Here is a 24,755-nt window from a genome sequence, read left to right as displayed (position 1 = left end):
CCAGTGTATAACAGTCCTCATCTACTTCCCCATTTCATAATCTTACAGCACAAAATTCAACATTGACAGTTATCCTCACCTGCCACAAAGTACTCCCCAGTTCCTTGTTTACCCAAACAATCTTTCAGTCCATTCCAAGTGCGGGGCAAATGATTTATCAAAATGACAGTAGCAAAGCACTTAGTTCTAAAAGCTCAAATGTTTACTTTTAAGTGATGATGAAGAAAAAAATGTTAGCACTCAGGAAATCTTTAGAATCCAAAATCTTCACATCCTTTGTAGAAATTCCAGTGCTTTTCCATTACAGGGTATGGTAGAAACTCCTCTTTACATACTATTACTACCTCACTGAACTTAAAAAATGTGTCAGACTTTCCACTGAGTTGAACTGGACAGAAGAGCCTGTTGAAAATGAATGCAAATGATTACAGAGTGTATATTAGAGTAATGGAAAGCAATCACTGGCACTATTATCTAGAGAGGTGTTAACAGCTCATTAGAACCATGTAAGCATTACAGATCCCTAGGAATCTGTAATGTGTCCTAGGAATCTTGTAGGGTAAGACCCTGGCCATCTTATCCGCATCTCACTTGCACCCAGACTTCAGTGAGACAAGGGCAGTACTACACTTTGTGATGCTCAGGGTGAGAAGTCAACCTCCCCAACCATTTCCAATTATATAACGCCTCCCTGTGGAAAGAGGTATAGAAAACGCAGTTGTTCTTCAGCATTGCTTGAATTTCACATATTATGTCCACAAAGGGGTAAGTTTAGTGTACTTCCCAAAAATTAAGGAATCCCTCTCACCATGCCCTTCCTACAGCCCTGAATGGACTATATAAAAAGGAAGCCATACACCTGTATACAAGGATTGAACAATGGGTATTTATTTGCAATATTTAAATATCTGCCAGACTGAAGCAACTATTGCAATGCATAAACGTAAGGCACTTGTGTCACCGCAGGAGAAGCTGAACTTTTAGTTTTCACTGTTAAAATCAGTAACAAAGTAACACTGTAAAGATCCAGCAGTAACAAATGTTACAAGACATTTTCTCCATAACAGCACAGACTCCAAAAGGCACTTGGAACTGTAGTTTTCAGAGTTACTTGCTTTTGTTCATCTTTCATCCACACTTTCTCCCTTCGGTACCATTGCACAAAATCTCAGAGCTGCTGAGCTGCCACAACGAGCCCAACACAGAAACTGCCAGTGAGGGCAAAACTGTCACATGTAGCAGATGCCATCAAGAGAAGGAGGTTTGTCATGAAAGTAGGGATGGCCTCTCTTTAAAAAAAAAACCACACCCAAAACCAAAAAACAGTGTTCAGATACCATTCAAGTGTCTCAAGAAGCAAAACAGGATAGGTATTTCAGGATTATTAGATCAGCCAAGATAAATCCTTGTTAAAATGCAGAGAAAACATGTTTGAAGTGTGTCATGGTTTAACCCCAGCCGGCAACTAAGCACCACGCAGCTGCTCGCTCACTCCCCCCATCCAGTGGGATGGGGGAGAGAATCAGGAAAAAAAGAACCTGGTGGGTTGAGATAAAGACAATTTAATAGGACAGAAAGGAATGAAAAACAATGATAATGATAATAATAATATGACAATAGTAATACTAAAAGAATTAAACTATACAAAGCAAGTGGTGCACAATGCAATTGCTCACCACTCGCTGACCGATGCCCAGTTAGTTCCCGAGCCGCGATCCCCCCTCCCGGCCAGCTCCCCCAGTTTATATACTGGGCATGATGTCATATGGTATGGAAGAGCTCTTTGGCCAGTTTGGGTCAGCTGTCCTGGCTGTGTCCCCTCCCAGCTTCTTGTGCCCCTCCAGCCTTCTTGCTGGCTGGGCATGAGAAGCTGAAAAATCCTTGACTTACTTAGTATAATCACTAGTTAGCAACAACTAAAAACATCAATGTGTTATCAACATTCTTTTCCTACTAAATCCAAAACACAGCACTATACCAGCTACTAGGAAGAAAATTAACTCTGTCCTAGCCGAAACCAGGACACTATTTTACTGGTGTAAATTATTTGTAAAAGAAATTTAAATGCTCTTGCAGTTTAAGCAACATATTTGAATCAATTTACAGGCATCAGTAAATCCAGTTTCAATACTTCTGTAATACAGGTAAAGATTATTATCATATCTGAGGGAAAGCCGAACTGATTTGTGGTATCATCTGTGGCAAAAAGTCACAGGAGATGTTATTCTTCTGACTCAAATGGATCTGGTTCAGTGCAGCTAGTCTAGACGTGGGCTACAGATGCATAAGCAAAGAGAAGATCTAAGAACACCACACTTAAAGGTGACAGCATTTGATCTAGAATGCCACAAGGAGTATTTAGAACAAAAAACTGTCTTAAGAGCTTTCAAGTTTCTTGGGCCTTATCCACGCTCCTCTCAACAACTTAGAAACAGAGAAGACTAGTCATAATCCAGGAGTCCCAACAGGCATTGGCCCTTCAGACCAAGTAAGGTCTTGGAAATGACAGCCAGTGCCTCGCATAAACATTTTTTGATCCTCTGACTTTTAAAAGTCTGCTACTGAATTGAAGCACATGAATTCTGCCCATGCTAGTGGTAATTTTGAAAATAACTTATCTTTCAGCTGATCAAGACCTGGTATCTTGGAAAAAGAGATGTCTGTGGACAGATCATCACTGTAAGACTAAATCTTTCTCTGACAAAATATGATGCTTTCCTGGTATTTTTTTTTTCTTTTCTTTTCCTCAAAATGCTTTTGCTTTTCTCCAGGTCTCTCCACAGTTCTTGATTCACTTCACGTGATGTAGACCTTCATTCTTTTTTCCTCCTGTGAATGCTGGAGTCCAAGGTCTCTGCGTTTACAAACTGATCAGTAAGGAGTGATCTTTTTCTAACAATCAATCAATCATCAGACATGCCATGCCAGTCAGACACCTGAAGGTAAGGTGTCCATCCCCTAAAAGATACAGGCCAGCAGGGATTTTGGCTAATTGCTTTGTGAACCTCTGTGTCCACTCCCATCCCGATTCTGAAAGTACTTTTTCCACAGAAACTAATTTATAAAGTGATCCTAAATTACACATGCTATATTTTTTACATTAGTAGTTACTACCCTTTGAAAAAAATCGAAGGTTATTTATAACATCTTATGAAATAAATAAATCATTTCAGTTCAGAAGCTATCTATCTAATGGACTATAATGACCAGATAGATAGATACTTTCTAGCACAGCTAAAATTGTGCCAGGAGGACTTAGAGCACCTTCTGTTAGTCACTCAGCCTACAGTTCTTTCCTTCACATATCAGACATGACTCACCATGGATGATCTGTAGGTTCAGTTCATCATTTTCCTATAACTAGAATTTGTATAGCAATAACTTGGAATTTAATTCATACTTTCACAAATCATTATTCTATTCTGTTGCTTCTAGATAAAATGCTAGATTTGAGAAAGTAAAGTTTCTTCCTCTACTCAATAAAGAATAGTATTCCTCAGAACTTCATTCTTTCTTTTTGTCCTCCACTGAGATTGACAAAAGCAACGTCATAAAGCAGAAAAAAAGATTAGGTATCTAGAATCATTCTTCTTTGAAAGTATTTCATAACAGTGGCCTTTCTTGTTACACTCTATATCTGCATGGAAAAAGGACTTGCAGGCATGATTAAAGATCAAGAATTCATGCCTTTTATTCTAAAGCATCAGTTTCAAGGTTTATGCTGAAATCTCTTTATTTTTATGTTTCATGTGGCAGGAAGTATTGTTCCCACAACACGGACCTGAAGATGTTATACTTTTTTGAGAGATACAGTTAATAATAAATCGTTCTGTTTCTACATGTCTGAAAAATGTACAATATTAATAATACTTTATAGTTTTCTTGCAAGCATTGCCTAGATAAGTGATATAAATACAATATATTATTCCCCATTAAAACTTTTTCCTACATCATAATCTTATACAGTAACTGTTTTTTTCTCTTCTCCCAGATACATTGGGTATATGCCTGTTAGCCAGTAACAAATACTTTATATGATATGATGCATTCTGAAATATTATTCTTCAGGGTCCTTGGATTGGTGTATTAAGATATTATAAGTTTTTTATTTAGCAATGTGGGGAACTCAAAACCTCCAATCTATTACAAAAATCCATCAACGTTACAATAACCTACCAGGGAAATGAGAGAACAATTTAAATCTCAGTGGCTCTTACCTTCTTTAGTATAGCTGTAACCTGATTTTTTCCCAAAAGGTGAGAGAGGTATGATTGACATACATGCAAATACCAATCTGTAAATGTATACAGCCTCCCATAAAAAAATCTATATTCAAGATTGAATTTATAAAGAAATAAAATAAAATAAGTATTTTTAAAATAAAACATAACGGCTGACTCCATTTTTCACACAAATATTTTTAAAGTCTGTCTTCTCCCTGTTTCAAACAATGCAGCAGCTGAAGCCACTACCTCTTGAAGCTTGCTGTTTATCACATTGACTTTCATTTATTGCTTTCATAAGATAGGAAAAGATAGATGTGTTCTAGGTAGATTATCTACAACAGTTCTGTGTCTTAGTCTTCTCAGTCTCCACAGGACCACCAAAGCAGATGAAAATGTTATAGTGCAGCTGATGAATTAAGATGGGTCAGTTATCAAAGGATTTCTTTTACAACTTGTTTCACAAAGTAAAAAGGCCAGAAAGCCAGTGTTTAAAGTTCTTGACTAGGAGTCAGTTTACTTACTTTTAGCCAGGTTTCCTAAGGAAACAAGGTTTCTGTACACAACAAAAAGAGGCAATGGTCACAAGTTTTAACAAGCAAGATTCCAACTAGATATATGGGGGAAAAAAATTCACCATGAGCATGGTTAAGCACAGGAACAGGTTGTACAAAGATGTTGTGGAATGTCCATCCTTGAAGATATTCAGAATTTGACTGGACTGGTTGCCCCGAGCAGCCCTATCTAACTTGGTAGTCCTACTTTGAACAGGAGGTTGGACTAGAGACCTCCAGAGGTCCCACCTAACCTACATTAGTCTATGGTTCAGTGCGATCACACTGACTGTCACCTAGTTATTTTTGAAGTGATATGCCAGTTTCAGAAAAACCTGACTGACAGATAAGAAATACAGACATTAATTTTTTAGAATTGGCTTCCATGACATGTAGTCCTTGAGAGCTTCTTTTTTTCTTTCTTTTTTGGCCTCCTAAAAAGTGAATTTTGTTTGGTTCTTGCTAGCCACTTAGCTCAACTCCAAGTTAGTCATGCGACATCCTACCTTTTACCTTGCTGATGGTCAAATAAGAGCAGGTAGAGGATTTTGGAAAGGAAGAGTGTGTAGATGGAGGAAGCCTATACTTCAGTCATAGTATGCAAAGTTACTGGAAAATATAGCTTTGTAAATTCTGCTGACTATTGCAACTATTTGCTTCTTTGTAAAGTATATAACTATCTAAAGCAAATGTCTGGAACTTAAAAGTACTGGAAAATACTTTTAAATGTTTCATCTGTAAGCCATAAAGAAGAGAAAACAGTATAATAGCTGCACCTTGAGATACCTCTGAGATGGAAAAATATTATGGATAGAAGTATTTGTCTACAATCTCACTTTGCTTCCAAAGTACAAAATAGCAAGAATATATAGTTCATCTCCCTGTCTTTTACAGTCACATAAATGGAGACATTGTATAGTTAATGAATAGTCTGCTATAGGTAACAAGGAACACACATTTATTAGATGCTGGGTTTTTTTGGGGGGCGTTGGGGTTTGGGTGGGGTGTTGGGGTTTTTTTTTGTGTTTTGGGGTGAGGTTTTTTTTGCACTTCCAAGTACTTCTCCTCTTCCACATTATTATCGCCATTATTGATGGTGATGATGGGCCACTACTTCAATAACACCCAATCCAAAAAATTCAGATATACAGAGTCAAGCTCCTTTAAGTCATGACATTTTGTTAAAAAAATAAATAAATAAAATTAAAGTTGGGGTTCTCAGTTTACATCTTGATTTTTGATCACTAAATGACATTCATCATCTTTTCCAGCTTTCCTCCAAAAACACGAAGATAAGAATATTAGAGTTTTCCAGTGAAAGTAGTTTCTGACATAATTGTCTGAGCCTGAGCAGAATCTGGGGCTCTGAATTGGAGCTCTATGCAGCACAAAAAATATTGCAAGCTTTCAAGAACAGGTAACATTTCTTTGCATTATAATTACATAAAGCTTTAAATATATTGCAGGAAAATTATACTAAAATGGGCCAGATTTATTGTTTGGACTAATATCAAAGTAATATCTTCAACCAGTTCAAAGACGCAAAAGATCCCTCTTCTGAGGAGTTTGCAATTTAAAGTCTAATGGAAGATTCTTGCAAATACACACATGCGATGTTTACTAGTAGCCCAATGTTACACCTGTCTAGGAGGTATTGAAATACTTAATAGCTTTGGTTTCATTCTACTGGAGCAATTCATTTGGATTTAAATATTCTCCTGCCAAGTCAGCAGTTTCAGCATCACAACTTTGTACTGGTGCACAAGAACAAGAAGATAAGATTGACTAGCAAGAAAACTGAAATTAATTACTCTTCTATCATTTTCCAGGACTAGCAAAGCCCCAAAATTAAACTAGTTAAAAGCCAACTTATACAGCTGAGCTTTACATTCAGAATTTATTTAGCATGAAGTAAAGAAGCAATGGCATTGTGTATCATCTGACTGGTTCTTAGGAAACAAATGTAAAGGGCAAACAATACAGAGAATCCATCTTTGGGCTATGGGGGTTCTCATAGCACTTCTAAAGTGGGCTTAAGAGATTCAATGAAATACTCACCCTGAGACACTTGTTTTTAAAGGATTTTCCTTCATAAGTAGGAGTTTGATTTTCATAGTTTGCTTTCAAAAATATTTTTGGTCAGACTATGAAACCTGAAAAGCTTCTCCTCAGAACTGGATGCAAAAGGTTCTATAAGCTAGAGATGTGGAAACATTTATGTAAATTTCCAAGTTATTCATTTTTATTGTATTATGAATCTTTAATCCCCACATGTCTGTTAGTGGTTACCTTTGTCTACAAAATGACTCTACTCTCCTGCTATAACAGTTTCCAGACAGGATTGAGCACTCGGATAATAGGGTGGCAAGGACCATACATGCTACAAGACTGTTATCTTGGTAAGCAGAACTATAACTAGTAACTATATTTGAGAAAACATGAACATGGCTGGCTGTTCATCTGTTCAGCAGAGAAACACAACTCCTACAAGCTATAACCTGTGTAACTTTTCAATTCACATCAAAGGGCAGTTCAACCTGGGTTTTTTGATACATAAATGTGAATACAATCTACTACACAATCTATTTTTTGTAACTTTAAAGACCACTTCCCTCCAAATATTCTGTCCTGGCATTTAAGACACTCAGTCTATTTGCTTCTATTAAAAGAAAAAAAAAAAAAAAAAGAAGCAGGATAACAAAGCACTTACTGCAGAAGATTCCCAACTCCAGGGTTTACTTAACCCTTTGCACTGTAGCTGCAGGGCCTATGTATAAACTTGCAGAAGCATAAAGAATTGCTTTATAGTGTGGATACACTTTCAGTTTACCATGGCCGACACAGATTTAGACACTTCACCTCCAATTTGCTTCTTACTGTCTCCCACAGCAGACCTGACTCAGCACTGTTACCCACTTCAGTGCAAAGTGTTACCTGACTTTGGACATGGTGGGGGTTTGAGCTGACCACTCTGACTTTGCACTGTGGTGGATCAGGGTCATCCTTCTGTGGTGTAATCAAAGGTGGTAGAGGCAAAAATGCTAGGTCAAAGTGCAGTAAGCACTGTTCAAATTGTATGAATATTACGGATAGGGTTTAATGTGCAATCAACATAAAAATGTAATACCAAAAATACAAAGTTACAAGCTCAGTGAACTCTACAAAGATCAGAGCATCTTCAGGAACATTTCCACTCTTCCCTTTAAATTAGACTACATGAGATTATTCAACAATGCTGTTGTATCATATTTCTTCATCTAAATCCAGAAGACTTTTGTCTATGCTGTTATTTTGTGTAGACATTTAACTGAATACTTGAAATGACACGGAGTTATTTTGTTGACTACATCAAAATAACAAAATGTTTCTAATTTGGACACAGGAGAGTAGAACATACTGATCTCTGAAAAACTTCATTATTGGGTCATTTAGATCAATCCAACCCATCAGCAGAGTCATCAGTTTTCCCCAGCACTCTTTCCCTCCCACACACAAATCAATTCCATGCCACCTACTTTCTTTTTCCTTGTGTATCCATTTTATAGTCCCTGCCCCCACCATTATTTTTTTTTAGCCAGTTAAAAAAAATCTTACTCTTTAATTCTCTGGTAACAGGGAGCCTGTCAGCTGCTTCTCTTTCAGTGCATAGCAATGTTTTCACAGCTTCTGTTTGTGGCAAGGATGGGGTTTTTGGCTGCATATTGCTCAGGTCAAAGCTCCCAAGAGGCTGATCAATGGAGACAGTACCAGGACTCTGATGGTGGTGGTTGTGGTTGCTGGGGTCCCTTGTGATAAAATTCTTTCCTGAGAGTGTAAAAAGATCAAGACAACTTTGTTCTATGAACAAACAGTATTGTTTAATGCTGGTGATTTAATGGTTAAATGCAAAAAGCAGTTATGCTTTTTATCTTTCTTAAAGGTAAATGCTGAAATTTTCACTTAGCCTGACATCATCTAACACGTGTAAGGGCAGACTTTTCTCTGCTCCTTTACCAGCGCAGCTGTAGCTGCTGTAACATGATTGGGGCATTCTCTTTTTTTTAATATATGACTTCCTTGGCAAAATTAAATTAGATGCCATGCAAATTTAACTTGAAAAGTAGCCTACTAGTTGTTCTAATCTTTACAGGTGGCTAATGGTTAATAAAGGCAGTCAGGGATTGCCAGAGCACAAGAACTGCACTAGTCATGCTGTTTTCCAAAGACCATCTTCCTGAAACAGCAATCTGCAAAATGAATGTACATATCATGCTTACTGTAACAACTGGATATGCTTTTATTTTAAGCCACTTCACTGGAATTTCAATGTGAAATATCTGACACCAACATCTGCTCTGCAATGGACATCTGCTCTTCAGCTGACATCTGCTTCTGAATCCTTGTTTATTCTTGGCCATTTTTGGTAAACATTATGTCATCATTACATGTATCAAAGTACAGAGGAATAAATTCCAAGCCATATAATCACTGTTTCTTCTGCTTTCCTACATACAGACAGTCTAGAAGCATTGTGTATTTTCTTAATGTTTAGTTCTCACTCAGACTTGAATACGGTAATTCCTGCTTTCTACTAGCATGATCCTAGAAGAGACTAAAGGCTCAGACTCAAAGAAGGGACATCATAAAGTGAAATTTAGTTAGGATTTAGATGACTAATTCCAAAATTGCAATCTTTAAAGCTTCTGTTAAATACCTGCCTTGGTCTGGGACTGCTTTACTTAATGGGCTCTTCAAGTTTTTTGCATTAACATTCCTCAGGTGCCTAAAATTCTGCTGCTATACAAACCTGGAAACACCTTAATCTCAACAGAGCTGAAAAGCTGGGACCTTTCTTATGCTGACAGCAGCTACAGAATAGCAGCTCCTTCACCTGTCTTGCCTAAGGACCTTGATTTGGTAGAGGTTCTTAGGACATGCTTCCTAAATTGGGCTCTGTACAAAATTCAGTGGTAGCTACTTCTTTCTGTTAAAAGATGGCTAGATACAGCTGCTGCCTGTATCATTTTCTTCCCACTTCCCCATCCTCTTCATACAGTAGCTCAATGAACACTGAGCTAAGGTACAGGAAGCTGGAAGGAGTGTGGGGGAGGGCTATTTAAAATAATAGCATTCTCCTCCTAAAACACTCAAATTATCAGGCCCTAGTCTTCTTTTTTAATGATGCTCTGGGATGCATAGAAAAAAATTAAATTCATTAATACAGAAAGAAAAAGAGAAGACTGATTCTTTAAAAAAGCAGGATAAACTTCTACTATAAAATACACACAGGCTGTAAGTATATTGGAAAATAAAAAAGTGCCTGGGAATGTCCCCAGGCAAGTGGCACGGAATAGCTCACATCCACGCTAGCAAATCTTCCTGTGCTTTCAAGCAGGTTGGCTGCAGGCTAAGTGCACCTTGGGAACAGCCCTTGGAACAAGCTAACTCCCAAACTGGGCCTGGAAACCGTTTGGGAGCTGCCCAATGCCTGCAACTGTTCTCACAATACAATGGCGCAGGTTAATCATCTTCTGGAATGTTTTAAGGCACTGTTTAATTTCCTAGTATATATCTGGCCATATAGTATCTGAAATAGAACTGAAACCAAGAACACTTTGGCTTTCTCTCCCTCAATTTTTCACCTAGGGCTAATGATTAAGCATTACTGTGATCTTAAATTACACATGAGAACAAAACTTCTTTACATACTCTTTCCTAGATTACCCTGGGCTATATGTGAAAAACAGGGAAAAAAACCACTTACTGATCATCAGGCTGATTTCTGTTTGTCAAGTAAGAGTATTCTTTGAAGAAATGGATTTCTCTGGTTTAGAAGTTACAATATTTTTCATAAATTGTCCACGAGAGGAATAATTTACAAGAACTAGTGAAATATTCAAAAGTCTATTAAAAAGTTAGGAGACTAAATCCATTTTTAAGTCACTTACACCTGATATAAACTTAAGTTACTGAAGCAGGGCAATGTAAACTCATCATCTGGATGCTCTTAGCCTGAAGCAAATACCAGTAGAACATGGTAGTTTGAATATCAAATTAGTTATTTTAAATTAATATATTTTAATTTACTTTTAGTATGTTAAGAACGGACCAAGCCTGGTATCCCAGTTCATGTGAGGAGCAGTGTCTCATCAAATTAACAGAACCAATCACAAAAGCCCAAAAGTTTTTTGGACTCCCAAGTGCAACTGGCTGTCAAAGGGACTCAGGTTTCCCTGGGAACATATTATTTATCAAAATTAGGCTGAAGTTCTTAAGTCTGCTGGGCAGCTCCGAAAAAATTGTTCAATGTCTTTTTGTCATATCAATGCACTCTGTTTCATATGACTGTTTATTTTTAGAGAATAAAATATCCCCCTAGTTATTACTGTTGCTTGGGCATACCAGGATTTCCACCAAAACAGATTATTTAATGTGATTTTAAGATGTACATGCGATTAAAAGTTGTGCTACTGTATCTGAGTTTCCAACAGAATAAAAAAGTATTAAATTAGCTTATTAAAAACTTTAATATATTTATGTAAAATTTTACATAAATATTTTTTACATAGCAACCAAGTCATTAGTAATTATTCTCTTCACACAACCACTTTTTGGAAAAAAAGAAACATGTACTTCTTTAGAGATCATGTATAAGTTCTGGCACTATTTATTTTTCAGGCCCAGGATCTGTGACAAGCATGTAGCCCAGAAAAAAATCAGAAAGCAATAGAGGAATTTTGGAATTTAAGCTCTTTAGAAATCACTTTCTGCTGCTTTCAGTCATGGTGAATATTAGATTTTAAGTGGTACATACCCAAAGGCTCTCTTTCTTGTGATGATAATTCCAGGTCATTAGAAACAGACACTTCTTCAACAAGAAATTTTGACAGCCGTGTCCCAAGATATGTAACCTGTACAAAAAAATGTAAATGGATAACTGGTCATTTTAATTAGTGTTTATTCTGATAGGTGTAAAAATTTCACTTTTCTTATAAAATGGAGTTTATGCACTTAACAGTCTAATCTGTGTCTGTCAAGATCAAGTAGAAATTCTGCTAATTTGAATTCTGAATGAAAAAACGTAATATAACATCTGCAAAGCCCTCTAAACTCTGCCAGTATTTTTGCAACATTTGCCCTTGATACCCTGACATTTCAGTAACTTGCTCCTTTTTATTCTCTTAACTACTTTTCAGCTTTTTCTGTCAGTCTCTTAATCATCTTTAAAACTACTCTTTCAAAGCACTGATAGCTTACAGAGTGGGCATTCCACAGTCTCTCAACACTTGTGACTAGTTCATCATTGTACAGCTACACTATGTAGCTCTTTCTTTGCTGCTTATTTGTTAAGAGTAAGAAGACTTTTTAAAATTTAGGCTTGTACCCTCTTTTGCTTTAAGAACTGTAAGGAGATCCAGGTTTGTGAAATTTGTTATTCCCATTTATTATTACTCTTTTGGGGAGTAAAATAAGGCCTACCTTATTCCACGCATATTTCCATGTCACAGAAATATCACTTCCTAGTAGGTCTTTAACCCACTGAACTGGATTCTGAAGTATTTGTCTCTTACTGGTTCTGATCTTGCTGTTCTTTAAGAGCGTGGCTTTATGACTAAATTCCTAACAAAGAAAAATTAAGAAATCATTTTTAACTCATAAATTAACAAATCTGAATTAACATCCTTAAAACATGAAAAAATTATGAAGGACTGTATAACTGAAAAGTTGGAGCTAATTCTGTTTTTCTCTGAAAAAAATTAAAGAATTCAATGCCACTATCATAAACTGTAATATGTAAGATAAGAGGATTTATTCTGCCAGAATAAGATGTTTTAGCCACACAGATACCACTGTCAGAGGACAAATCTCCCTATGTGTGTTTGTCAGAACTGTATTTGCATCTTAGTTCCTCTTAGAGATAACAGAGCTATAAATAAATTAATTTGCAACAGTGAACTCAGGAACTCACAGGAGGCAAGTCTGTGCACCAAGAAACTGTTACTGAAACCCGATCTGTCTTACACATGTGGAACAAATGCATGTCACAGTGTAATTCCAGCAATGATTCAAAGATTAAACATATTTGCATAAAAAATTCACTTACGTGAAGGGACATTAAAATCAGGATTCCCAATTCAGTAGTTGCAACAATTATTAAGTATAATCACTTAAATGTTTTAGGAGGAACCTGACAGCCTTATATTATGCAAAATTAAGTATAAAATAATTTATTGTCACTGCCTCTTTGATAACACTAATACAGCCCAGTTCTGCAAACATATATGCACCTCCAGAAGCATGGCTTATAGTTGTTTACAGTTCAGTAAATTATGGCTGTTATACTCGTCTCAGGCTAACACAGCTAAATAATGCAAAAATTAGTTGTTGATAAACTATGTTAGAACTTAGTAAGTTTGCTCAACATGCATGAGGTTAAACAATCAGAATAAGACAATGATCCACTAGCAAATATTGAACCATCTCCTACCATATCCACTGGCTTGGCTTTGTGTCTATAAGAATCTAAACTAAGATGTTTAACCCAAACATTTTGATGAATAATAAATCCAGTTCAGTTTCATAGCTTGGGTTTACAGCGTTCAAAAACTGCATTCTGCCTGCCCAAAGCTAACCTTAAGTAAGGACTCCATACTAGCTGTATGTTGTTAGCAAGTAGATATCTATAATGATAAAGAAGGAAACTTTATTGATCCCCTCCTCTATGCAATGCAACAGATATTGGCCTCTAAACTTCAATCTCTACAGCACTGTCTTCCAAGGCATAAATGAGTACCATTTTCATTCTAGTAAAAACCACTGACTTCTGTACACCCCAAACATGAACATTTCAATACAGGGTTATAATTCCTTAAGATCCACATGCATCAAGCTGGTATCACAGATAATAGTCTTGAGAGATAACAGTAAGCATACTGAAGTCTTCATCCTTCCATTTAGTCATCTTGGGGTTTGAAGGAATATTACATATCCTTTAAAGAAAAGAAACATGTGTACACATCTATGACATGACCCAGCACAGAGCTTGTGACTTACACTGTCTTATGTTACAAGACACAAGACCATATGAAATAGCTGCTCTCAGCAGAAAAGCATTCCTGAGCAGATTATAGGTGCAGAAAAAGGAGTCTTTTCTACATTAACTACACCTGGTGAGTTGGCTGAAAAGAACCTTTCATGTTTTAATCAATATGTTGCCCTGGAAATTAACTAGCTCACAGCTGGGAATTCAGTCAATAATTCCATCATTTGCTCAATACCAAGCCAGTCCCCTAGCAGCTGCCTTGCAAATCTGCTCTGTATTTGGAGGCACAGGGGCATGTTTTTGTATTAAAGAGGTTGATTTTTTTTTTTTTAAGTGTGGTTCATACCAGACTGTAAACTATAGAACCAGTTGGCATGTAAGCAAACAATTTTTCATATATTCATGTTACTATGGCACTATGAAATCCTTGATGTCACATTTCTTTATTTGAGGGACTTGATAGTTGCTTCAAGAATCACATTAAGTCATAAAAACCTTAACATTCCCCCTCCTTCCAATATAAAAACAGGTATTACACAATGTAGACCAACCAACAATTCCACTCTGGTTGTGGAATGGCAATAGGAAATGTTAACACACTGATAATGCAAAGTTAAACACAAATTTTACATATGCAATATTCTGAGTGTTAAAATTATGGGCTGACAGAAGACATCATCCATAGCATTTTCCTTTAAAACTCATAAAAGATTATCTCTAACCGATGAATAAAAATTTTCAATACTAAGTGCTGAAGATGCAGACTAAACCACGAGAACTGCTGTTTCCCCATTTCAGTGTTTTGGGTTTTTTCATTATTTGCTAATATTAACATTATTATATCTCAACAATTACCTGCAGTTTAAATTCTAAAACATTTTCTCCTGGCTTAATCCTTCCCAATTCAAGTAGATCTATCAACTGAAGCTTTTCCCTATTTTTTCTTCTGTACCTCACTTGTTTTTGTTCACATTCCTGATTACTATAGCTCTGGGAAGATTTCTCACTGAGGTTTACTGGATAATCTGTATTTGAGATAAGATTTGTAAGCACTGAGTTGGCATTAAATGAGTTCTCACTATTCTGAAAGTTCATTTGCTGCAGAGTATTAGGAAAGTTCTCTGTAGATGTTGACAAAATTAGTTGCTGCTGCTGGAAAGCTTGCTTCTTATTTACATATCTGTGTAGATCCTCATCTGTAAGAACCTGCTGGCAGTCACTGCCTGGCTGACAGACATTGTTATTGACAACAGTGCTTCAGGCTTCTGAAATATTTAATGTGTTGGTCACTGAGAAGGGATTTAAAGACTTGTTTCCTTGTTCTGTGATTGCTACACAATCAATGTCTTTTTGCTGTGAGCACTTTGTTTTAGCAGTGGAAACAGTAGGTTCTGAAGGCAATGTCACCACTTCTACAGCATTTGTCAGCTTTGATATGTTATCAAAGGGATATTCTCTTACCATTTTCAGATGCCAAAGCATGATCAGAAGCCTCTTTGCTTCTAATTGCTTCTTTATTTGCTCCTGTCTCAGCCAAGCAGATGTATGGATGTTGGCTGCATTCCTGAGCTGAAAATCTATTTTCTAAAGAGAGATGTGCTTCTACTCTGTTTCTATTAGGCATGCTGGCACCAAGCCCCATACTAAATGTAACTACATCAGGACACATGATTTCATCAGCAGTTAAACTTTGTCCTTTATCATTTCCATAGGAAATAACTAAGTTTGAGATTTGCTTCTGTCGTGGTTTAACCCCAGTCAGCAACTAAACACCACGCAGCTGCTTCCCCCTTCCCCCTCCCAGTGGGGTGGGGAGGAGGAAAAAAAAAAGTAAAACTCGTAGGTTGAGATAAGAACAGTTTAATAACTAAAGTAAAATAAAATATAATACTAACTAATAATAATAATATAATAATAATTGTAATGAAAAGGAATATAACAAAAAAAAAAGAAAGAACACCCAAGAAAAGACAGGTGATGCACAATGCAATTGCTCACCACCCGCTGACCGATGCCCGAGCAGTGATCTGCCCTGCCCAGCCAACTCCCCCCTGTTTATATACTGGGCATGACGTTCCATAGTATGGAATACCCCTTTGGCTAGTTCAGGTCAGCTGTCCTGGCTGTGCTCCCTCCCAGCTTCTTGCACACCTGCTTGCTGGCAGAGCATGGGAAGCTGAAAAGTCCTTGGCTTAAGATAAGTGCTACTTAGCAACTAAAACATCAGAGTGTTATCCACATCATTCTCACACTAAATCCAAAACACAGCACTGTACCAGCTACTAAGAAGAGAGTTAACTCTGTCCCAGCCGAAACCAGGACAGCTTCTCTGAACGTGTTGCACTGAACACTTGCTTTGTTTTTCTGTAATTTTGTATTTTCTGGACTAATTCCTTCTGGTTTTGGGCAACAGTCAACAGGCTCTTTTGCCTAGAAGCAAGGTTAACTACTTATTCCCTCAGTGCTCCTTTTTTAAAAGATTCCACTGAAGCCCTATAGAAAATTTTAAAAAGTAATAATAAAGACACCAGAGTTACTGTGAACACAAAATAAAAACAGTTTAATAGATATAACCCACTAAGAACATGAATATGTTTCAAAGGATTTTGCCAACATCTAAAATTTGAACAATCTTTTTATCATGTATAAAGTTTATAGTTCAAATTCCAGGTTTATGCACAACAAACTGCAGAACCCCATCTAGAAATAGGACGCAAAGGATCAAAACTACAGTAATAGCCTTCTCCTATACCACCCTTAATTCATAGAATCGAAACTGGGTCTGTATTATCACTGGCTGGTCTTTTATCACCACAAATCACAATAGTTCATTGAATTCAATGCCTTTGCAGCTCTAATTTGGAGCCATAAAAGGTTCCAAATGAGCTCAGGATGAGCTACTAAAGGATGATACTATCAGAAATTTTTTACGGTGTTCACACCACAAAACATTTTGTGAAGCCACAGCTGTAATAATACCACGTGACCATTAAGACAAGAGGACAGAACAGTTAAGGATGTTGTATGTTAGCTTGGTGTCCTGGTTTTGGCTGGGACAGAGTTAACTCTCTTCTTAGTAGCTGGTACAGTGCTGTGTTTTGGATTTAGTGTGAGAATACTGTTGAGAACATGCTGATGTTTTAGTTGTTGCTAAGTAGCGCTTATCTTAAACCAAGGACTTTTCAGTTTCTCATGCTCTGCCAGCAAGCAGGTATACAAGAAGCTGGGAGGGAGCATAGCCGGGGCAGCTGACCTGAACTAGCCAAAGGGGTATTCCATACCATGGAACGTCATGCCCAGTATATAAACAGGGGGGAGTTGGCCGGGAGGGGCGGATCGTGGCTCGGGCATCGGTCAGCGGGTGGTGAGCAATTGCATTGTGCATCACCTGTCTTTTCTTGGGTTTTATTGCTCTCTTTTTTTGTTATATTCCTTTTCATTACAATTATTATTATTATTATTATTATTTTATTATTATTAGTTAGTATTATATTCTATTTTACTTTAGTTATTAAACTGTTCTTATCTCAACCCATGAGTTTTACTTCTTTTTCCCGATCCTCCTCCCCATCCCACTGGGAGCGGGGAGGGGTGAGCAGTTGCGTGGTGCTTAGTTGCTGGCTGGGGTTAAACCACAACACATATATAGCTGTTCTTGATCATGGAGGGTCTCCAGAAGAATCTCATGTAATTGTCACTGAAGAATGCTGCTAACAGTGTGCATTCTTATCTAATGGTCTCTTTTTATATGATTAGGTTGACTTGAAACACATGCCTCCAAGCAGCATGCTTCCATTGTTTGTTATCATATTCATTCCTATGTAAAATGGAAGTTCTTCAGGAAGTACAATTATCTGGGAACTGTTATTAAAATCTTATTCTCAAGCTGTATTTTCCAGAGGAGATATTCAAATATATTACTTGCAATTCAATTTTAAAAACAATTATATTAGATATGTACCAAAAAAAAAAAAGTGAAACAACTTGAATTTATATCTACCTGCATCTTTGGAAGTTCTCAATTCAAGTAGCAACAGTTCTTTTTGCTTCTCTTCTGCATCTTGTATGGCAGAGACAGACTCCTGTTGACAAATACAGATATGATATTAAGAAATAGAGCCAAGTGCACTGTATAACACACAGGACGTGCTGCATGACCTGCAGGATAAGTATGGGTGGACTCAAGTCATTCAAGGCAGGGAATTACTGTGTAAAGGCAATGGGGGCACTGGTATGATAGACGTACATAGTGCCAAGGGTATGCTCTGCAAGGGACTGTCACAGCCTGGTTTTTCCCAGGCTTTCAAACTAGTCCATGCTCAGAATCCCACCTCTGAGCGCACTGCAAGGATTAGACAGTGAATTTCACCATGACAGCATCACCTAGACAATGTAGACATAGCCTACCGATATCAGCAAGAGCTTTCCTAACATACAACTTGTGCAAAAATCTTCCCGGCTCTTTTAAATTAAGATTAAACAATTTCTAAATACCTTCATTATCATGAAGAAATATTATTATGCTTTCAAAGAGCCATTTTGGAAATGTGACGAAAAGCCTCAGAATTCCTGGCCTTTTTCTATTCATATAAGCAATAAGAAATGGATATAAGTGTTCACTACTATTTGTACAAGTGTACAAGTGTAAGGGAATCATGAACAGAGAGAAGTGATAACATAGAAACTTATCATATACTGTAAGTCACAGTTTACTGAGCATGATGCTGTTTTTTACATACATTCTTGTATTGGGTTTGCGTGGCAAGGTTTTGGTAGCAGGGGGGCTACAGGGGTGGCTTCTGTGAGAAGCTGCTAGAAGCTTCCCCTATGTCCGATAGAGACAATGCCAGCCGGCTCCAAGACAGACCTGCCGCTGGCCAAGGCCGAGCCAATCAGCAACAGTGGTAGTGCCTCTGTGATAACATATTTAAGAAAGGGAAGAAGTTACTGTGCAGCAGCAATTGCAGCTGGAGAGATGAGTGAGAATATGTGAGAGAAACAACTCTGCAGACACCAAGGTCAGGGAAGAAGGAGGGGGAGGAGGTGCTCCAGGTGCCGGAGCAGAGATTCCCCTGCAGCCCCTGGTGAAGACCATGGTGAGGCAGGCTGTCCCCCTGCAGCCCATGGAGGTCCACGGTGGAGCAGATATCCACCTGCAGCCTGTGGAGGACCCCATGCTGGAGCAGGTGGATGTGCCTTGAAGGAGGCTGTGACCCCGTGGAGAGCCCGCACTGGAGCAGGCTCCTGGCAGGACCTGTGGACCCGTGGAGAGAGGAGCCCACGCTGGAGCAGGTTTGCTGGCAGGACCTGTGACCCCACTGGGGACCCACGCTGGAGCAGTCTGTTCCTGAAGGACTGCACCCCATGGAAGGGACCCATGCTGGAGCAGTTCGTGAAGAACTGTAGCCCGTGGGAAGGACTCACATTGGAGAAGTTCATGGAGGACTGTCTCCTGTGGGAGGGACCCCACGCTGGAGCAGGGGAAGAGTGTGAGGAGTCCTCCCCCTGAGGAGGAAGGAGCGGCAGAGACAACACGTAATGAACTGACCACAACCCCCATTCCCTGTCTCCCTGCGCTGCTCGGGGGGAGGAGGTAGAGAATTCAGGAGTAAAGTTAAGCCCAGGCAGAAGGGAGGGGTGGGGGGAAGGTGTTTTTAAGATTTGGTTTTATTTCTCATTACCCTACTCTGATTTGACTAGTAATAAATTAAACTAATTTTTCCCCAAATTGAGTCTGTTTTGCCTGTGACGGTAATTGGTGAGTGATCTCCCCGTCCTTATCTCAACCCACAAGCCTTTCGTTTTATTTTCTCTCCTCTGTCCAGCTGAGGAGGGGAGTGATAGAGTGGCTTTGGTGGGCACCTGGCATCCAGCCAGGGTCAACCCACCACAATTCTAAAGGGTTAGTTATTTAAATTATATTTTTATTCAGTCAGTAAATGACACTATACAGTACTACACTATGAAGCAGTATAACAAAAGTCTTCTATTATCTATACTTACCACACTGTATTTCTCATGTTGTGGCTCCAAAGTTGCATCATCATTTTTACAGCACTCGTAACAATGACGTTTTGATCTTGATCTAGAAGGATATTTCCTCTCTCTGCAATTAAGAAAAAATAAATAGAATTTAAAATTAAATTGCAGGAGTATAATTGGTTAGTTTTGCTAATATAGGTTACATAGATGCAATGGTAGATCACACTATGAAAAAATATCTTGTAAATGCAAATGAGATCAAATTTAGGTAGAATAAGGAAATAGTCTTTAAAGCTATTACTTTCAAAAATACAAGGAAATTATATGGATGATAACAAAAATCTGAAGAGCCAAATATTTCCTTATTCCTCAGATTCTCTCAGGAAAAAACCACCTCATGTTAAAATATCAGTGCCAGGCAATATGCAACTCTGCAAATCAGCAGCATTCTAATGTTCAGTTTTTCCTTAAGACTACAAGGTAATCCTATGATTTACATTACGAAACCAACATACCTGTAACCTCAACAGTTTCAACAGGAAGTATGGAGTCCATAGCACCATAAGACTTCAGCAGTTCCTTCATTTCATCATCACAAGCTTCATCCAAAGCACTTTTCCCTGAATTGTCCCTCTCACAGGGATTTGCTCTGTGCTGTAGTAGAATCCTGACTGCCTATTATATATTATTATTATTTGTATTGTGCTTATTCTTGTTGTGGACTTATAATACAACTATGTGTTGTATCTATCATAAGTCACAAATAATAAAGGTCCAAATAAGATACCCTAAAACTTGTTACACTTGCAGTCCCAATTAAACTAACAAGTTTAATTGGCTCTTATCAACACAGACTTGTATCTTACACTTCTCATTTTTCCAATAAAATACACAAATAATTCACAACTTGTCGTTAAACCTACCATCTTTATGGTATTGTTATAGAGAGCAATTACAAAACTTCATAGATCTAAATTAAAAGGAACTGGTCATTTGTATTAAGATCAAAGTGCAGAAAAGAAGTGGATTTTTTTTCTTTAGGTATTTAACAGTGGTTTTGGTTTTCGGCTATGTGCTCTGATGATTTTTTTCCTAATTCTAAATCACTTGCATGTCTGCTTAGTTGTAAAACATGGAAATGAGATTAGTGGCATCAGTGGAATCATCTACCCCTTAAAATTCAGATCATATGAAAGTGTAGACAAGGTCAGAGCTTGGATGGTAAAGAATTTTCATACGTATGATTTCTCATCTTTAGCATTTCTTCTTCTTTCTTACATTGGTAATATTCACAGTGCTGTTAAGTATCAGAGAGAATACTCTATATAAGTTCAGAATCTTCTCCATTGGTTTCCCCCCAAAATACTGAATAATAGCTTACATGTTTTCAAGAACCCTACTGACAGTTTGGCACCAGGCCTGTGAAATCATCCCCTTCATTTTATCTTTCCTCACAGAAAAGATAAATGTGATGAAATATCAGCTCTTTTGACAGGAATAGAAGTGATATGTTTGAGCCAATTTGGCATCATCTTTTTACGCTCAGTTCCCTGGAACTCACTGTGCCAAAACAACATTTTATTTATTTGTTCGTCCAAATAGAAGGCAGACATTTGGCTGAGCTTGAGCAGTGTATTTAATCAGTTAAGCATGGATCCAAAGCTGCTTCCGTGACTTAGGTTTTCTCACCATACATATTACAAACCCCAAGACCATGTTTAGAGGAAGGCCCAGCCTACATTTGGGAGCTTCCCAGTGTGGGGGGAACCCAAACACACTTAGGTCATAGTTCCACAGCTACCTATGCCTGTCTGTGTTGGAGTTGCCTTAATCCTACACCACTTGTGATGGGCCACCCAGGCCCATTCCTTCCCTTACACTAGCATGGTTCTTACACTGGCTCAGGGGGCTGTTCTAAACAAAGCCTTGTTTTTGTAGGATTAGTTTTCCATCCATTCAGCTCCCTGAACTAGTTTTATGCATGATCACTGAAGAGCTCATGAAAATGCAAGGAAAGAGGTAAACTCACGTGTCCAGGCATAGGACAAAGGCAGGACTGCAGCATCTGGGACAGATGGCCTTAAATTGTAATGGAGCCACAGCCTAGCTACACACAAGACTCATGACCTTATTTTGGGGTCTGGATGGACTGGGCACAGACATACAAAATGCTCAACAGTCCAGCTTATCATCACATTCTGAATTTGATTTTTTTTCTCAGCAGAGTATGGATTATTTAGGGCTGATTTAAACTGGCCATCATCTAAGAGTACAGAAAGCAAGCATACTAGTTTCAGCTTAATTTTACTCTCAAGCCTACCTACAGGCACTAGCCTTGCAGTGTGGACTAGGCATATAAGGGATCACCCAATTACTGTTTATAGCAATGTTTTAACATATTGTCTCTGGTTTCTCTACATAACATTGTTGTGCTAACTTACGCAGTCTATTGCTTTGTACCTTTGAATGCCTTCAGACTGAGATTCAGGATGAGGTGACTCTTCCAAAGGAAACATGTTGGTATGAGCCAAGAGATGCCCTAGCTGAACTGCCTAGCACAGATGTTATGACCAAGATACACTACAAAGAACTATGAGATTTCCTTGAAGAGATCAAATCATCCATGAGCTGCCTTGCTAGTAGTCATGCCTTTCTGATCCCAGCTCCTTGCTCCCTTTCTGACTGATTTCTCCTGCATAAATGCTGGACTTCTAATTCAGTGAGCTTTCTGAGTGCCTATAGAAATCCCCCAGCTTTTAATGTAGGAAAAACATATCAGATGTAGTGTTTATTTATAGCAGTGATTTTCTCTTATTCTTTTGCTGATATAATTTTGTCATGTTCTCACTGAAATGAAGGACAACCCAAACTACATACAGCTGAAAGACACCATCAGTAAGACTCCCCCATGTAGGGTTACCTTTTTATGGGAACTATTCGCAGAAATATTTTTTGACAGTTGGCTCTTTAAAAACTACTTGCAATCCTGTGAGCGGCCACTGGCAGGTGACTGTTGTTTGATCCATGCAATCTTAAGTGCTCTTAGAAATTTATTCCTTCTTTTGACTGTTGAAAAGACTTCACCATCTCTCCCACACTCATAAAATAAAATTTAAGTTGAGATGGATTCCCTTAACAGTAAATTGAAATATTTTTAAATAGGAATGAAGAAAACATTTATGGTTCAGAAAAATTTACAAAAAGGAAAAAATTATGACTGAATGTATTTTTTAAATGTTAGATCCGATATTTTCTTTGGTTATTGTGATACTTCTTTCACTTCAGTGGAGCTACTTCTGATTTTACATAATGTAGAATCATAGGTTTGGGTTGGAAAGGACCTTAAAGATCATCTAGTCCATCCCCCTTGCCATGGGCAGGAACATCTTTCACTAGATCAGGTTGCTCAAAGCCCCATCCAACCTGGCCTTGAACACTTCCAGGGAGGGGGCATCTACCACCTCTCTGGGCAACCTGTTCCAGTGTCTCACCACTCTCATTGTAAAGAATTTCTTTTTTGTAAAGGAAAAAACCCTAAGCCTGCTGTTTAAAAATCAACCATTTTTTTCATTAACCAGCAAAGATTTTCTTCTTTTTCTGGCCTACAAAAGATCCCTGCTCTCTTTGGCAGTATTTTGTCTTCTGATCCATCTATTCAACTCCCATATGTTTCAACGGGAGGTGTATTCGTGAGAGCTTAATGAAATTATTCTGACTGATCATTTATTTGCCAAAAAATGCATGTGTGGGTGTTACCAGAATTATTCATTGATTTTCACTCAAATCAGGCAAAGATGTTTGTCTGAAAGGGTTAAATTTTGGAAAAATCTATTCCTTGCCTCTAAACATTTTGATTTTCTTTTTTAAATGATGTTTTGAGAGTTTAATTATGCTTGCTTTTAATTTCTTTTAAAGGGAATATTATCTAACTCAAAACATCTTTTTAAAACTCAAATTGAAAATGCTCAATGTTTCAGTATTATTTAAAAAAAGCCCAATATGTGGGAGAGAACCATGGGGAGCTTCTGAATTGTTCTGATTTGTCCACTGGACTGAAAAAGTCAATTCTCACTATTGAAAAATAATTCTTTCTCTAATTTTGATCACTTCAAAGAATGTTGGTTTATTTCCTAAATGCAAATCTACACTAAAAATGTATTAGTAACTTTGACTTTCCTTATTTAAAACAGGATTTTGCTTTGCTGACCCACTCCTGGAAATCAGGCTCAGGAAACCTAATATAAAAGAAAAATGCACCTCCAAATAATTGCCAGAAACAGCATCATGTATTGGCAAAATACCGTTCAGACTTCTGCTGTTAACATTAGCATCGGCTTTCAGTAATTCTAAGATCACTTCAGTAAAACCCCCATTGGAAGCTTCATGAATTGCTGTCCAATCTAATAAAAGCAAGATGACACATACAGCATGCATCTGATTTGAAAACATCCACACAGATCACTAATTAGCAATTATACATTTTGCTGTGTTTGCTGTGCTATAAACAATGGACTACTCTCTTTAAGAAAAATCTTAAAAAATCATCCTGAAATGCTAAGGTAAATTACTTCCCGTGTAATTCAGTTTACTTTAGAGAAAAATGTATCCAATATTAACCAGAAAAATTTTGTTTACTTATAGAATAGAATAGAATAGAATAGAATAGAATAGAATAGTTCAGTTGGAAGGGACCTACAATGATCATCTAGTCCAACTGCCTGACCAATTCAGGGCTGACCAAAAATTAAAGCATATTATTAAGGGCATTAACCAAATGCCTCTTAAACACTGACAGGCATGGGGCATCGACCGCCTCTCTAGGAAGCCTGTTCCAGTGTTTGACCACCCTCTCGGTAAAGAAATGCTTCCTAATGTCCAGTCTGAACCTCCTCTGACGCAGCTTTGAACCATCCCCACATGCATCCTGTCTCTGGATACCAGGGAGAAGAGATCAGCCCCTCCCTCTCCACTTCC

At 37.9% G+C, this 24,755-nt stretch overlaps 1 pseudogene; it reads right to left on the bottom strand.

Annotated features, from left to right (window-relative positions):
- Positions 1–251: 251 nt before the first annotated feature.
- Positions 252–24,755, bottom strand: part of LOC127029039 (ankyrin repeat domain-containing protein 31-like) — an 80,893-nt pseudogene continuing 56,389 nt past the window's right edge.

The sequence above is a fragment of the Gymnogyps californianus genome, unplaced genomic scaffold (genome assembly GCF_018139145.2).
Source record: "Gymnogyps californianus isolate 813 unplaced genomic scaffold, ASM1813914v2 HiC_scaffold_63, whole genome shotgun sequence".
Classification (NCBI taxonomy): Eukaryota; Metazoa; Chordata; class Aves; order Accipitriformes; family Cathartidae; genus Gymnogyps; species Gymnogyps californianus.
Note: the sequence above shows the minus strand (reverse complement) of the source record. Positions and strands in the feature narration are given on the sequence as shown.